Source organism: Cervus canadensis, chromosome 12 (assembly GCF_019320065.1).
Source record: "Cervus canadensis isolate Bull #8, Minnesota chromosome 12, ASM1932006v1, whole genome shotgun sequence".
NCBI lineage: Eukaryota > Metazoa > Chordata > Mammalia > Artiodactyla > Cervidae > Cervus > Cervus canadensis.
The window spans coordinates 40,241,277-40,257,986 of NC_057397.1; the positions used below are offsets into that span (position 1 = coordinate 40,241,277).

The 16,710-nt window shown below is 37.8% G+C and overlaps 1 pseudogene; it reads right to left on the reverse strand.

The window, feature by feature from the left end:
* Positions 1 to 622: 622 nt before the first annotated feature.
* LOC122450938 lies at positions 623 to 1,554 on the reverse strand (annotated as a pseudogene).
* Between the last annotated feature and the right edge of the window lie 15,156 nt (positions 1,555 to 16,710).

The window sequence follows — 16,710 nt, forward strand, 5'->3', positions numbered from 1 at the left end:
GAATGTCCTGAAGATATCAATGAGATTCATCTCATCTAATGCATCATTAAAGACTTGTGTTTCCTTATTAATTTTCTGTTTTGATGATATGTCCATTGGTGTGAGTGGGGTTTTAAAGTCTCCTACTATGATTGTGTTACTGTCAATTTCTCCTTTTATGTCTGTTAGTGTCTGTCTTATGTATTGAGGTGCTCCTATGTCGGGTGCATAGATATTTACTATTGCTATGTCTTCCTCTTGGATTGAGCCCTTGATCATTATGTACTGTCCTTCCTTATCTCTTGTAACCTTCTTTATTTAAGGCCTCTTTTGTCTGATATGAGGATTGCTACTCCAGCTTTCTTTTTCTTCCCATTTGCATGGAATATATTTTTCCATCCTTTCACTTTCAGTGTGTATGTGTCATTGGTCTGAAGTGGGTTTGTTGTAGACAGGATATACATGGGGTCTTGCTTTTGTATCCATTTAGCCAGTCTGTGTCTTTTGGTTAGAGCATTTAGTCCATTTACATTTAAAGTAAGTATTGATATATACGTTCCTATTGCTATTTTCTTAATTGTTTGGAGTTGATTTTGTAGATCTTTTTTCTTCTCTTGTATTTCTGGACTATATAAGTCCCTTTTCATGAGAGACAGACGTCATTCATTTTCACATGCATAGGTCTATCAAACAAAAACTACCCATTGAACACAGAAATTGCTTGAACTGCTTCAATTGCTTATTCAAAATTGACTGTGCCCATTCCTCTGCTCGTGCCATCTTTTTCTTTAATATCTGCCTGCTTTACAGTTCCAGCTATGCTGAACACTTCCTTTAGCTTCTTGCAACCAACTTTGAAGTCAAGATTAGCAACAAAAATTGTGGAATCAAGTCTACCAGCCTGCAACTTCCTGATAACCTTAGGAGGAATGTTTGGATTATTGAGATTGGAAGGTGGTAAATTCATCAATCCTGATCCCATGTTGGGTACATGTCCTCCTGGAAATGATCTTCGTGTTCATTGCAATGCCCTAGGAGCATTTTCTCCAGTATGTTCCTCTTTAATATTCAAAGGTCTTCCACTAATATATATTTGTTCACTGTTTCTAGTGCTTTCTTCATAAATTCTTCGTCTTTAAATTCAACCACACCACAACCCCTTGATTTTCCTTCCGCATCCTTAAAGAACTCCATGTATGTAACCTCACCAACTTTTTCTCTCTTTAGAGCTTTAATAGCTTGCCATTTCATGTCATATGGGATGTTGCTAATAAAAACTCTGTTTGGATTTCGACCCGTCTTTCTTCACTGCCTGAATTCTTATCTTTTGAGTAAGAATGAAAACTATTGGCCTTCTTATTTCCTGTAGATTTTTCTCTTAATTCAGATTTCTCTTTGATTGATTCATCATTCTTCATTTAATGCCACTGGAGCTGCTGCTACGCTACGGAGGCTGTTTCTCCTGCCAGGGCGGGTGAGGTTTTTGCCCGAGGCTCACCCAGCAGCTCCAAGGTGCGGATGCATGCTGTCATAGCCAGAGCCCATAATCACCTCGGGCTTGTCGGCGTCAACCATCCCTCCACCACAGCCTGCACCTCCGCTATCCCTCCACCACAGCCTGCACCTCCGCTATCCCTCCACCACAGCCTACACCTCCGCTGCCTGCGCTGAGGGGCTCCAAGCGCGGCAGTCGCTCCTCCTTTTCAATTCACTTCTTTGGCATAATGAGGTCAGACTGTGGGGATTGCCTACTGCTTGATTAGTGGTGCTGTATTTAAATCTTAGGGGAAAGTGTGTTTTGACCCTACATTACTTTGTACATTACTTTGACGACCCTGATCATTCCATCCTCGAGGGAAAAGGGAACCAGGGAGCTGACGCTAAGTGATTTTAACAGGTTAGTCGAACAGGATTCCAAAAAATGAAAAGAAGCATTAAAGTAGCAAGGGTTTGTATCAAAGGGGAGAATTTGAGGAAAGGACATCTCCGATGAATCATCAGTTATGAAAAGTGGAATTCCTTTCTCAGAATTGTCATATTTGCTTTGGAAAAAACAAACAAAAGTGAGGGACTAGGCTGAGTCAGTAAAGGATTAGTTTTAAAGCTGTTTTCCATTTGTCAGTCATGTCAACAGTGTGAATTTCAGCGTTGTGGTTTTATATTATATTACTTATTTTGACAAACTAAAAATCATTTAAAATTTTAAGTTATCCTGGTGGATGGTATAATTAACCATTCAGTACACCAAAGATCTAAAATTAATATCAGATGTGCAGAACAATATTCTGTTCCCTATACAGACCTGAGGAAGTATACCTTAAGGAATGTCAAACTTGTCTTCCCCAAATCCATCCTCAAAGATTGAGTAGAACCGAGGTTCTCTCAAAAGCCATTTAGGACAATCATTTGTATTTTTCCCAAAACCATTTTGAATTGTAGTAGCTGACGATGCTACCTTTAAAGATAACAAGTATCTCCAATTTTGTTATATGAAGCAGAATGTACTTTTATTGTTCCAGATCTCTGTCACTCAGATATTAATATATATATTAGTATATAGCTATATTACATATATATATGCATAAAGACAAAGAAAATAGTTGTATGTGTTTATATATAATTTATGAAATCTTTGGTGATTGGTACTGGGAGTCAGAGAGACATTTTATATATTAAAGTCTTTTTCATCATTTTTACTTTTTCAATATGCGTTTGTTATTTTTACAATGTCATTGCATATCATTAAATCTAAGACGCTGATACTCCTTGCTCCTTCTGCTAAGTCACTTCAGTCACGCCCTACTCTGTGCGACCCCATCCCTGGGATTCTCCAGGCAAGAACACTGGAGTGGGTTGCCATTTCCTTCAATGCATAAAAGTGAAAAGTGAAAGTGAAGTCACTCAGTCATGTCCGACTCTTCATGACCCCATGGACTGCAGCCTACCAGGCTCCTCCATGCATGGGATTTTCCAGGCAAGAGTACTGGAGTGGGGTGCCATTGCCTTCTAGAGAATATAAAAGAAGGTTTTTAATAATTGGCAGCAGGTCAGACACGATTGAAGTGACTTAGCATACACGCACACACATGAGGACTGCTACCTTCCCAACTGCACTTACTACACTCCATTAATTATCTCATGCATCCCAAGTTACTTTAATTAAAAATAAATTGTTAAAGTATTTACATAAATTGTCAAAAACATAAAGACGTTATTAAAACTATGCCAAGCAATTCTCAGGATAAATATAAATCACAAATGATTATGAATAATGTCCAGTCTCATAATTTAAAATTAAAATCAGTGGGACATTTTTATTTTAGACTTATAAAATTGATAATTGAAAAAGATATGTTAAATATTATGATGCCTTGATGGATATGGAAATTGTCACAGCATTCTGGACAAACATTTGGTGAGACTGTAAACATCTTTAACCCAATGAATTCCAGGGAAAGTGAAAAAGGACACAAAATTTATGTACAAGAATGTTGGTCATATTTTTATTTAAAGAAAATAATTAAATTTTTAATATATTTATAATAGAATTAATAGTGAATTGATACAAAATGTATCTTCAAGATTAATTTAATGACTTAGGGAAATACTTATTATAAAATGCTAACTGAATATTAGAAGACAAAGTGGAATCTACATTATGATTTCAAGTTTGAAAAAAATGATATACATGCATAAATATATTATGTGTGTAATTTTATTTCTATATATTTCCAGTGCATTGAAATATAAATTACATATTCTTTGTTTTTATAATTGATATAACTGACATAACATTTTATTAGTTTTAAGTGCACAACGTGACTTAATATTTGCATAACATTGAGAAATGATCAGCACAATAAATCTAGTTAAAATCCATCACCACACATAGTAATACATTTTTTTTCTTCTGATGGAAACTTTTAAGATCTACTCTTAGCAACTTGATATAATACAGTGTTATTAACTGTAGTCACTATAGGCATGCTATACATTATTTCCCCATGTCTTATTTATTTCATAGCTGCAAATTAAGAGTGGGAAAAAAATAAATCTATTATTTCAGACTGGTAAAATTGTATTTTTTTCCCTCTGTAATTGTCTTTATATTGTAAATGCACAGCAAGAGAAACCTGCAACAAAACCAGCAATCTTCTGAATGTGAGAAAATATTTGCAAATCATATATCTGATAAGGGGCTAATATCCAAAATCTATAAGGAACCCATACAACTTAGTAGCAAAAATTAATCTAGTTAAAAAATGGCCAGCGGGCCTGAGTAGGCATTATTAAAAAAAAAAATTCTAATGTCCAAAGATACATGTAAAGGTGCTCAACATCAATATTCACTTGGCAAGTATATTTCAAAACCACAGTGAGATATTACCTCACACCTCTTAGAATGGCTATTATCCAAAAGACAAGAAATTGAAAGTATTGGCAAAGATGTGGTGAAAAAGAAACATTTGTACATTGTTGGTGGGAAAGTCAACTGGTGGATCCTCTATGGAAAACATTATGGATGTTCCTCAAAAAATTAAATATAGAAGTAACATGTGATCTGGAAATTCTACTTCTGGGTACTTATGCAAAGAAAATGAAACACTAATTAAAAAGATATATGTGTGTCCATGTTCAGTGCCACATTATTTACAAAAACCACGGCATGGAAACAACCTAATATCCACCAATGGATGAAAAGAAAAATAAAATGTGGTCTATTATTCAGCCTGAGAAATAGAATATTAGTAAATGATAAAAAATGAAATGTTTGGACAGCAGGCATGGAGCTTAAAGATATTACAGTAAGTGAAATAAGTCAGAAAGAAAAGAGAAATACTATATGATATATGGGATTTTAAACTAAAAATCCCCCTCCCCCAGAAAAAAAAATGAGCTCATGAATATAGAAAACAGATTGGTGGTTGCCTGAAGCAGGGACTAGGGGGATGGGCAAAATGAGGGAAGGGGGTAAAATGGTATAACTTTTTAGTTATACAGTGAGTAAGTCATGGGGATGTAATATACAGCATGATAATTATATTAATAATATTACATTGCTTACCTCAAGATTTGCTACGAGTAAATCTTAAAATGTCTCAACATAAGAAAGGAGTTTTTGTGACTATGTGGTGATGGATGTAAACTACACTCATTGTGGTGATCATGTCAAAATACGGGATTCCCTGGTGGCTCAGATGGTAAGGAGTTTGTCTGCAATGCAGGTAGACCTGGGTTTGATCCCTAGGTTGAGGTTGGGAAGATCCCCTGGAGAAGGAAATGGCAACCCACTCCTGTATTCTTGCCTGGAAAATCCCATGGACAGAAGAGCCTGGCAGGTTACAGTACTGGGGGTTGCAGTGAGTTAGACACAACTGAGTGACTTCTCTTTCACTTTTTCAAAATATATACAAATATGGAATCATTATGTTGTACACCTGAAACTCATGTGATGTTATGTGTCAATTATACTTCAATAAAAAATAGTTACTAATTTATCTTAAATTCAACAGTTTATAAAGTTCACACTAATTTCCTGTGTACCCATAAGTACCTTGTAGGTGTTTTTGTTTCAGACTAAATTAGGCACATAATACTCCACAGATTTCTACTGGATTATATATGCTCTATTTTTCTTATTAGAATGTTTTTTAGATATTTTAATTTTATTAGGCTATCTTTTGTGTTTATCATTATTATAGTAATATATGGCTAAAGTGTGTCATGGTATCATGTCAGTCTCATATTGCCTAGCTCTAAAAACAAAGAAACCTCTAACATGTTGGTACTTTGTTTTATTTCTATTGACATTATTGTCCTAGAGTCAGTACAGATTGGTGCCCGATTCTCTATTTCCCTATAGTATTTTGATTTCAATTCAGCAGATTAAAAGTGGTTCTTGATGTAACAGTAAGATGCAAACAAGATATATAGATCTTACTCTTGTCTAGATCAAGGGATCCAAGAAATTCTAGCACTTGGGTTGGCATAAGCTTTCATTTCCTCTAATCCAATCTCTTCCTTCACAGATGGGAAAAAGAAACTCCCAAGAGGTCAGACCAGAGTGCAAGCTTATTGACCCCTTACTCTACACTTAGCAATAGTACAGTTTGGCCTGATGTCCTTGGCCTGACCAGCAGAAGGATCAAGTTTCTCCAACACCGTGTCAGACTTGTGTGTATGCCCACAAGGCAGTTTGCTGGGCTGCTGGGAGCTATGATAAGCTCAATATCTAAATATAAATATAAAAGAGACTTCCATATTTGGCTTCCCTCGTGGGTCAGGTAGTAAAGAATACCCATGTCATGCAGGAGATGTGGGTTCAATCCTTGGGTGGGAAAGATCCCCTGGAGAAGGAAATCACAGCCTACTCCAATATTCTTAGGGTGTCCCTGATAGCTCAGTTGGTAAAGAATCCACCTGCAATACAGGAGACCCTGGTTTGATTCCTGGGTTGGGAAGATCCCCTGAAGACGGGAAAGGCTACCCAATCCAATATTCTGGCCTGGAAAATTCCATGGACTGTATAGTCCATACGGTCCCAAAGAGTCAGACACAACTGAGCAACTTTCACTTTCCAGTATTCTTGCTTGGGAAATCCCACGGACAGAAGAGCCTGGCAGGCTACAGTCCACAGAACTGCAGAGGGTAGGACACCACATCTTAGTGACTAAACAGCAATACTATAAAAGAGACAGCCCTGTCTGTGATCCCACCAAGATCCACAAAGCCACTTTTAAAAATCCAGCCTGGAGCAGTCTCTGGGAGGGCAGGTGCCTCCTGGTTCCAGCGAACACACAGGAAACTACAAAATGATTCCACTGATGGTGAAACATAGCTCCCAGAAATGAGCAAGCAATCAGAAATGGAAAACACACCAGAAACCCTCACATAGTCATTGAGTTTTAAAAGCCTTGACAATGAGGCAAATTAAATAAAAAAATAAGATTCTTCACACATACCCACACACATAAAATGAAGGGAAGAAATCAATTACTGTATTTCAGAGTGGTGGAATTGATTAAATTTTTTCCTTTGTAATTGTACAATATAAATACCAAGTCTATACCTTATTCACAAATACTGTCTATTGCTGTTTTTATGACTTCTGTGAATTCTACTGTTGAGTTTTTTCTTGGCTTTCAAAAATTTCTCAGTTGCTTTGCCCAGTCCTGAGCTTTTATTTCCTCCCTTTTGTTGCATTGTGCATTTGTATTCACAGATGAACTTTCTCTTAGTGAATCATCACTTCAGTCTCGGGAAATGTAGCGCTCAGGGTCAGTAAGCTGAATAGTCACTGGCTGTCCTCATTTTCTACACTTAAGACTCTCCTTGGCTTTATGAGTTTTGCTGAGTGGTGTTTTGAACACTAAGCCAGCTGTTTCCCACACTGACCTCTTGTATCTTTGTACTATTTTTGCCTGATGCACTCTAGTGTCTGTTCTCCTTCCATTCCAATATCATTGTGCCTTTCTTTTGTATTATAACTGAAATGGAGGATTGTTATCCCATGTTCTTTCCCATGATCATTTTTTCAGCCCTCATCATAACAGGCTATCAAGGGTGAAAGTCAGCAAAAGCAGGCTAAAGTTGAAAACCTGTTTCTAAGATATTTACTATGTTTTCTGGTTATTAAAGTCATATGTGTATTGCTACTTCCCTGGCTCCCAATGCAGGGGGCACAGGTTCAATCCCTAGTCAGGGAACTAAGATGCCATATCCTGATTGGTGCAGAAAAAAAAAAATGTGCATGAAAAGCAGAAGTGTGAAAGTGTTAGTTGCTCAGTTGTGTCCAACCCTTTGTGACCCCATTGATTGTAGCCTGCCAGGTTCTACTGTTCATGGAATGTTCCAAGCAGCAATACTGAAGTGAGTAGCTATTTCCTTCTCCAGGCATCTTCTTGACCCAGGGATAGAACCTGGGTCTCCTGCATTGCACACACCCTTTATTGTCTGAGCCACCAGGGAAGCCAATGCATGACATTTATTAAATGAGGTTGATTATTAAAGAAAATATAAGTATTCTAATGTCCACTTCCTAGAGAAAACTACAATTTATATTTCATGTGTATCTTTTCAGACTTTTCATATGAGCATGTGTATGTGTGTAGGTATACGTGTGTGTAAGTATACATGTGTGTGGGTATACATGTGTGTGGGTGTACATGTGTGGGGGTGTACATGTGTGTAGGTATGCATGTGTGTAGGCATACATGTGTGTGGGCCCACATGTGTGTGGGTATACATGTGTGTGGATGTACATGTGTGTAGGTATACATGTGTGTTAATGTACATGTGTGTGGGCATACATGTGTGTGGGTACACATGTGTGTTAACGTACATGTGTGTGGGCATACATGTGTGTAGGTATACATGTGTGTATGAAATTTTGAAACTAAGCAAGACCCTGTGGGTCACTACCAGGTACAAAGGCTTTTCTGTTTCCCCCATTTCTTGTTTGTAAGAACAAGGGTTTCAGCTTCCTAGACCTTCCCTGAGATCAGAAGGGCAGATTCTGTTACTAATTTGAAGCATCAAGGAAGGCAGAAGCAAAGGAAAGGCAGTCAAGAAGCAATAGTGCAGGAATGCAGGCAAAGTCTTGGTTCCTCCTCGAGAGATATGCCTAACAATCTGATCATCATGCACATAAGCTTGCATTTGACAACAATTTCTTTTATGTACTTGAGATTACGGTGCGAATACTTTTTAAAGTGCTTGTCTAGTTCTCTTCAGTAGATATGAGATATAAAACTAATGAATTTGTAACCTCGAAGGGTCTTCCTATGAGGAAGACTAGAGAGCCTCTTGATGAAAGGGAAGGAGGAGAGTGAAAAAGTTGGCTTAAAGCTCAACATTCAGAAAACTAAGATCATGGCACCTGGTCCCATCACTTCATGGAAAATAGATGGGGAAACAGTGGAAACAGTGGCTGACTTTATTTTTGGGGGCTCCAAAATCACTGCACCTGGTGACTGCAGCCATGAAATTAAAAGACACTTACTCCTTGGAAGAAAAGTCATGACCAACCTAGACAGCATATTAAAAAGCAGAGACATTATTTTGCCAACAAAGGTCCCTCTAGTCAAGGCTATGGTTTTTCGAGTAGTCAGGTATGGATGTGAGAGTTGGACTCTAATGACAGCTTGAGCACCAAAGAATTAATGCTTTTGAACTGTAGTGTTGGAGAAGTCTCTTGAGAGTCCCTTGGACTACAAGGAGATCCAACCAGTTCATCTTAAAGGAAATCAGTCCTGAATATTCATTGGAAGGACTGATGCTGAAGCTGAAACTCCAATACTTTGGCCACCTGATGTGTAGAACTGACTCATTGGAAAAGACCCTGATGTTGGGAAAGAGTGAAGGCAGGAGGAGAAGGGGACGACAGAGGATGAGATGGTTGTATAGCATCACCGACTTAATAGACACAAGTTTGGGTAAACTCTGGGAATTGGTGATAGACAGGGAGGCCTGGCGTGCTGCAGTCCATGGGGTCGCAAAAAGTCAGACACGACTGATCGACTGAACTGATCTGAACTGAGGGTCTTCCTTCCTCGTTGGAAAAGACCCTGATGTTGGGAAAGATTGAAGGCAGAAGGAGAAAGGGATGACAGAGGATGAGATGTTTGAATGGCATCACTGACTCAATGGATATGAGTTTGAGAAAGCTTCGGGAGTTGGTGATGGACAGGGAAGTCTGGTATACTACAGTCCATGGGGTCACAAAGAATTGGACACAACTGAACGACTGAACTGAACTGAAGGATCTTCCTTTCCCTGGTGACTCAGATGGTAAAGAATTTGCCTACAATGCAGGAGACCTGGGTTCAATCCCTGGGTCTGATAGATCCCCTGGAGAAAGAATGGCAACCCACTCCAGGATTGCCTGGAGAATTCCATGGATAGAGGAGCCTAGCAAGCTACAGTCTGTGTCGTTGAAAATAGTCAGACCTGACAGAGTGACTAACACACACATACACAGGATCTTTCTTTAGCCTTTATTAATGTGAGATTTTGTTCACAGTAGAATTCTTTCAGACTAAAGATTCTCAGTTTTTCCTTGAAAATTTAAAATATCCCTTGTGGGTCATATATGTTTTCATTGATTTATCTTAGTTTTCTTTTTCAAATCAAATTAGAAAAGCATCAATATTAACCAATATTTTATGTAGAATCCTCAATCTGCTTATTTCCGCAAAGAAACAGAAGAAATGAATTAGTATTTACTGAATATCTACTGTGAATCAGATGTGCTCTAGGAACCTTGTATGCTAATTCTATTTAATTATTATAGCATCTAAGGCATTTCTGCCTTTAAGTAGAAAGTATTTCTATCTCTCATAAGGCATCTGACTCTACAGATGTACAAAGTAGAGTCTGATTCAAACCTTAAGTCTTTCTGACTCTCAAATTACTTCTCACACCATACTGACTCTATTCATTGTCTCCATAGTATATGAGTAGGCTTTCCAGGTGGCTCACTGATAAAGTATCCACCTGCCAATGAAGGAGACATGGGTTTGGTCCCTGGGTGGAAAAGATCCCCTGGAGAAGGAAGTGGCAAACTACTCCAGTATTCTCGCCTGGTATGGACAGAGGAGCCTGGCAGGCTGCAGGGCACAGAATCACAAAGAGTCAGACAAGACTACAACAACAACAATCTGAAGAATTCCACCAGGCCATCAGCTACATGCAGTATGATCTTGCCTGTTCTCATGAACTCTCAAGCATTGAAAGATGCAATCTGTTCAAATATTTGTAGACTCACTCTTGCTAACTTTGAAGTAATTCATAAAGTATTCCTCCAATTTTTCTATCATTTACTTCTTCCTCTATAGCTGTTTTCCCTCATGCACCAGTCTATCCTTAAAAAGGAGATACCTAGAAGGAAGTTTTATCATCTCAGTCACCAGTAATATCCGGAGCCAACAACAGGATATTTCTAAAACCCTCCAGAATCATGCGTGCCATTTATAAAAATAAACAAAAACAAACACTGCCCCTAAAGTATTTGTTAATGAGGTTTTAAAATGCCTACTCTGACAATTTGCAGGATTAAAAGTAAGCAAATATTCCAAGTTAAATAAAAAATATTAAAATTTAGAAAACATGTTTTATTCAGTTGGAAATCCCTTTTAATAGGAAACTAAAATATGTCTTTGTTTCACAATCCTTTCTGATGAAATTTGGAGAACTAATAAACAAGCTACTAAACATCTAGTAAATAGGTTTTTACAAATGAGTTTGCAATCATCAATATATAGAATGGAAAGAAATTTAAGGATGAAGTACTCCAATTATTATTTTACTAAGACAATTAAATTATTTGTCAAAGGTCACATATATCGTGTTTAAATAGGGTTAACTTTGATGATATAATATTTGTACTTCCTACAACTAAAAAATCATGTATATGAAAAGAACACAAGGTACTGTCTACCCTCTATTTTATGTTGCATGAAACTTTTATTGAAAGATAGAAAATATTGTACGGCTAACCAAAACTTTACAAATGGAGACCTGATTCAAATAAAAAGGTTCTTATTTGGGATTTGTTAAGACTGTAACCCAGGAAACACAGATTCAAGAAGCACTTGAATTGCATTCCATGGGATGACAAGATGGGGGAGGCTTCTAAGTAAAAAAAACCACAAGGTTATAGTTAGTTACATGAGTTATTTATCAAGAATTATAATTGGACCTGGCAGGAAGTAAGGGCTCTTGTTAACTAAGGATTGGTTAGGGTCTGAAATGGTTGCATAGTTACAAGAGAAGACCTTGAGACCATAAGTTTGCAGCTGGCAGAATTTGCTCTGAATAAAGCTAATGGTGTACTTGGGTCTGGTACAGTTCAAAGAAAGTTCAAGTTCTTAGTAGAGCAGAGATATTTGTTTCTGAGACCAGAATCTCACTGACCACTCGACTCCATTTTATATGCCTGAAGTGTGATTACTCCATTATTATTATAGCTTGTCATCAGTACAAATCACTACTCTATAGCTCAATTAAATTTCATAAAGCATTATCTAAAGTCAGCACCCCCACAGATTCATTTGTTACCCCACCCAGTGACCAGTAACCTGACTCTAACAATACAACTTAATTTTATATTTGGAGAGAGGATTATAATCAAAGTCTTACTAACTATTACACCAGATTTGTCAAATATTGATATTTTTCCTTATTAAAATACTTTAAAATATTTCAAAGTTTATCTTCTTTTTTCATTTTTTTTTTTAAATTGGAGAATAATTGCTTTACAGTATTGTGTTGGTTGCTGCTGTACATCAGCATGAATCAGCTACAGGTATGCACGTGTCCCCCCCTTCTGAGACCCCTCCCACCCCCACCCCTTCCACCCCTCTAGGCCGTCACAGAGCACTTGGTCGAGCCCCCTGTGTCACATGGCATATTCCCACTTGCTATTTATTTTACGTACGGTAATATATGTTTCCATGCTATTCTCTCAATTCGTCCCACCCTCTCCTTCCTTCACTGTGTCTGCAAATCTACTCTCTCTGTCTGCGTCTGCATCACTGGCCTGCAAATAGGTTCATCAGTACCATCTTTCTAGATTCCATAGGCATACATTAATATACACTATTGTCTTTCTCTTTCTGACTTACTTCACTCTGTATAACAGGCTTTAGGTTCGTTCACCTTATTAGGACTGACTCAAATGCGTTCTTTTCAATTTTTATGTAGTAACTTGCTTTTTGCATTCTCTAGTCTATGGGTTTTGATACAAGTGTAGAACCTTATCCATAGAGAAGATACAGAACATGTCCATCATCCTTCAGATTTCCTCAGGCTGTTCTCCCTTTGTATACAACCCTTTTCCTCAGCCTTAAGCCCTGACAGCAGCTGATCTATGTTGCTTCCTTAGAATTTTCCTTTTCTAGAACATTAAATTAATAAAATTGCACAGCATGTATCCATTTGATCAGGCTTTTTACACTTGGCAAAATACATCCATGTTGCAGCATGGATCAGTAGTTGACTTTTCAAAATTCAAATTGCTTATTTATTTATTTGGCTTTCCGAGTCTTAGCTGTGACATGTGGGATCTAGTATTTGGAAAAATCAGTATTGACAACAGGATTGGAAAAAGATCATTTTTCAATACAATTCCAAAGAAAGGCAATGCTAAGGAATGTTCAAACTACCATACAATTGCCTCACTTCACATGTTAGCAAGGTAATGCTCAAAATTCTGCAAGTTAAGCTTCAGCAATATATGAACTGAGAACTTCCAGATGTTCAAGCTGGGTTTAGAAAAGACAGGGGAACCAGAGGTCAAATTACCAACATCCGCTGAATCATAGAAAAAGCAAGAGAATTCCAGTAAAACATCTACTTCTCCTTCACTGACTACGCTAAAGCCTTTGACTGTGTGAATCATAACAATCTGTGGAAAATTCTTTAAGTGGAAATACCAGGTCACTTTACCTGCCTCCTGCAAAATCTGTATGTGGGTCAAGAAGCAACAGAACTGGATATGGAACAATGGACTGGTCCAAAATTGGGAAAGGAGTACGTCAAGGCTGTATATTGTCGCCCTGCTTACTTAACATATGAAGAGTACATCATGTGAAATGCTAGGATGGATGATTCACAGCTGGAATCAAAACTGCTGGGAGAAATATCAACAGCCTCAGATATGTAGATGATACTACCCTAATGGCAGAAAGCAAAGAGGAACTAAAGAGCCTCTTGATGAAGGAGAAGGAGGAGAGTGAAAAAAACTGGCTTAAAGCTCAACATTCAAAAAACTAAGATCACGGCATCTGGTCCAATCACTTCATGGCAAATATGTGGGGGAGAAATGAAAACAGTGCCAGATTTTATTTTCTTGGGCTCCAAAATCACTGAGGATGGTGACAGCAGCCATGAAATTGAAAGACACTTGCTTCTTGGAAGAAAAGTTATGACTAACCTAGACAGTGTATTAAAAAGCAGAGATATCACTTTGCCAACAAAGGTCTGTATAGTTGAAGATATAGTTTTTCCAGGAGTCATGTGCAGATGTGAGAGTTGGACCATAAAGAAGTCTGAGCACAGAAGAATTGATATTCTAAAATTATTTTAATTATTTGAGCCATAGAAAGAGGTCAACTAAATTTAGACTTGTCAAGGATGTTTTATAAAGTTTTAAAGCTACCCACCAAAAGAATGGAAATAGAACCAGGAGCATCACACTTAAGAGACACTATGATATGCTTCGTATTCATCAGTCTAGATGGCTGTGATGTTGTTGTTGTATCATTTCAACAAGCTGCCTTCACAGTGACTGAGGTAATGGAGAAGTAGAGTCAAAGAATTACTGTATCACACAGGGATCCATTGTTTGAGTATCATGGAATAGGGGACTTTCAAAGGAATGGATCCTTATATCTATTTTTGGAAGATATGGGAGGAGCTGGAGAAGTAAGTATCTGAGAAGTAGATGTAGAAAATCAGAGGGAAAATAAAACCAAATAACCCTACCCTAGAGAGCTTCCCAGGTGGCTCAGTGGTAAAGAATCCATCTGCATTGCAGGAGACAGCTAGTTCCAACCCTGGGTCAGAAAGATACCCTGGAGAAGGAAATGGCAACCCACTCCAAAACACTTGCCTGGGAAATTCCATGGATACAGAGGAGCCTAGTGGGATACAGTCCATGGAATTGCAAAAGAATTGGACATGACTTAATGACTAAACAACCAACAACAATCCTACCTTATGTATTGGCATATGCAGACAAGGAGGAGCTTGCAATTGAATGTGGCAATCCAAGGGTATCTAGAGGTCAGGTGAGGGCTACAGAAAACTGCCAGTGGGGAAGCATCCAAGAGCCTGCTGCTTCTGCACTTGTTGGTGAACCTGGTTTGCTGTCACTCTCAGTGGTCGGAAAGAAGAGATGAGCACAGTGGGTGAAGAGTAAGAACAAAGCTGGAAGCTATGGCCCTTCTTCACCAATCTTTTTGCCATCTAATCACAAAGACCCTTAGATGGAAATTCACTTCTGGCTTCTGAACCTTTGTGTGAATTTCTCTTCGGGCCAACTCTAACTCAGAATCATACAAGGATGGAAATTGTTTAAAACACAGTTCCAGCTTAGCTAAATAGACGTCCTCAACACAAACCGTGACTCTCACTTCCCAGTTCTTACATGACTTGATATGCCATGGATGCACATCATTTGTGCTCAGAGCCCATTATGACGGAATCAGTCATGTGACCTCACCTAACTGCAAAGAGTTAGGAGATGTGGGAAAGCACATGGACATGTGCTCATCAATCATTAAACATCTCCGCCACAACTCCTATGTCAGAAGGAAGCATTTTTAGATTTTAGTGTATACATGAACAACTTGACCTTTAACCAAATATTTTGTTTAGGTGCATGCATTTGTCACATGAAAGTTTTTACATTAATATTAGAACTATAGTCACAAGCGGCACTAGTGGTAAAGAACCCAAATGCCAATGCACGGGATGGCGGTTCGATTCCTGGGTCAGGAAGATCCCCTGAAGAAGGGCATGGCAATCCACTCCAGTATTCTTGCCTGGAGAATACCATGGACAGAGGCACCTGGCTGGCTGTAGTCCATAGGGTGGAAAAGAGTCAGACATGACTGAAGTGACTTAGCATGCATGCATAATCACTCTATCCAGGATTTTGTCTGTTAATTCTGAAAGTTCTGGTTGTCACTCTTAGTTTTTTTCAGGGCAAGTCTCTCTATAGGCTTGAAAATTTCAACTCCTTGTCACCTTTTTCTCTTTCTTTTTCCCCTTAGGCCTAAGTATTATTAAAGCAGTTTCCAGCAGTGAGTTTTTCTAATTGAAACATTCAGCAGACCTTGGGGTATAGTTTCAGCTAGATTTTCTTTGGTGAGTGGAGAGCAAGCAAGAGAAATAATAAAATGGAAGATTACAGAAACCTTGCAAATTACAAAACTAATAGAGCACTTCTGTAAGTAATCTTGTGGCAAATTTGACGTTACCTGGAGTGGAACTATGAACATTTAGGGAAGTTATATTTTTGCTGCATCTTAGAAATGCAGAAGTTAGCCATTTTGTACTGATGGTGTGAGTCATTGTGGACATTATGAAGACTGTAGTATGCTCGTCAATGGGTAATTCTTCCACTTATGATTGTTATGCAATAGCAGTAACAGGCAGCCAACACAAAGGAATAACAGTCACTTTCCAGATGAAAGGAAGAAAGAATAAAGTTCTCTTTTTATTAAAAAATAAAAATTGAAAAGATTATCATCTAGGCAAAGAAAACCTTCACAAATCCATTGAACTAGTCCAAATTCATGTAACATTAAATTAGTATAGGACTTTCTCCAATAGAAATTAAACATAATTAAAACATAATACGGATGTTTCTCCTGAGAATTACTCTTTGATATTTAAAAAAAACTAAAGACAGAGCAACATCATTGGAGGGTTCTTACTGAAATTTTTTAAAATTCATTCAGACTTAGTTGAGTATATCATTATCAAGCTAAACTTCAAGGTATTTTCTGGAGATCTGGACTGAAAGTCAGAAAGTCTCAAACTTAATCCTGATTCTGACCAGCTGTTTGATCTTGGATAAGTCACTTAAACTTTCTGAAGCTTGTTTTTCTTACCAGGAAAATTGGCTATTTTTATAATGTATCTTCTAATATAGTATGTCCAATGAAAATATAATGTGAGTCACATATAATATTTTAAATTTTCCAGTAGCTGTTTTTAAAAATA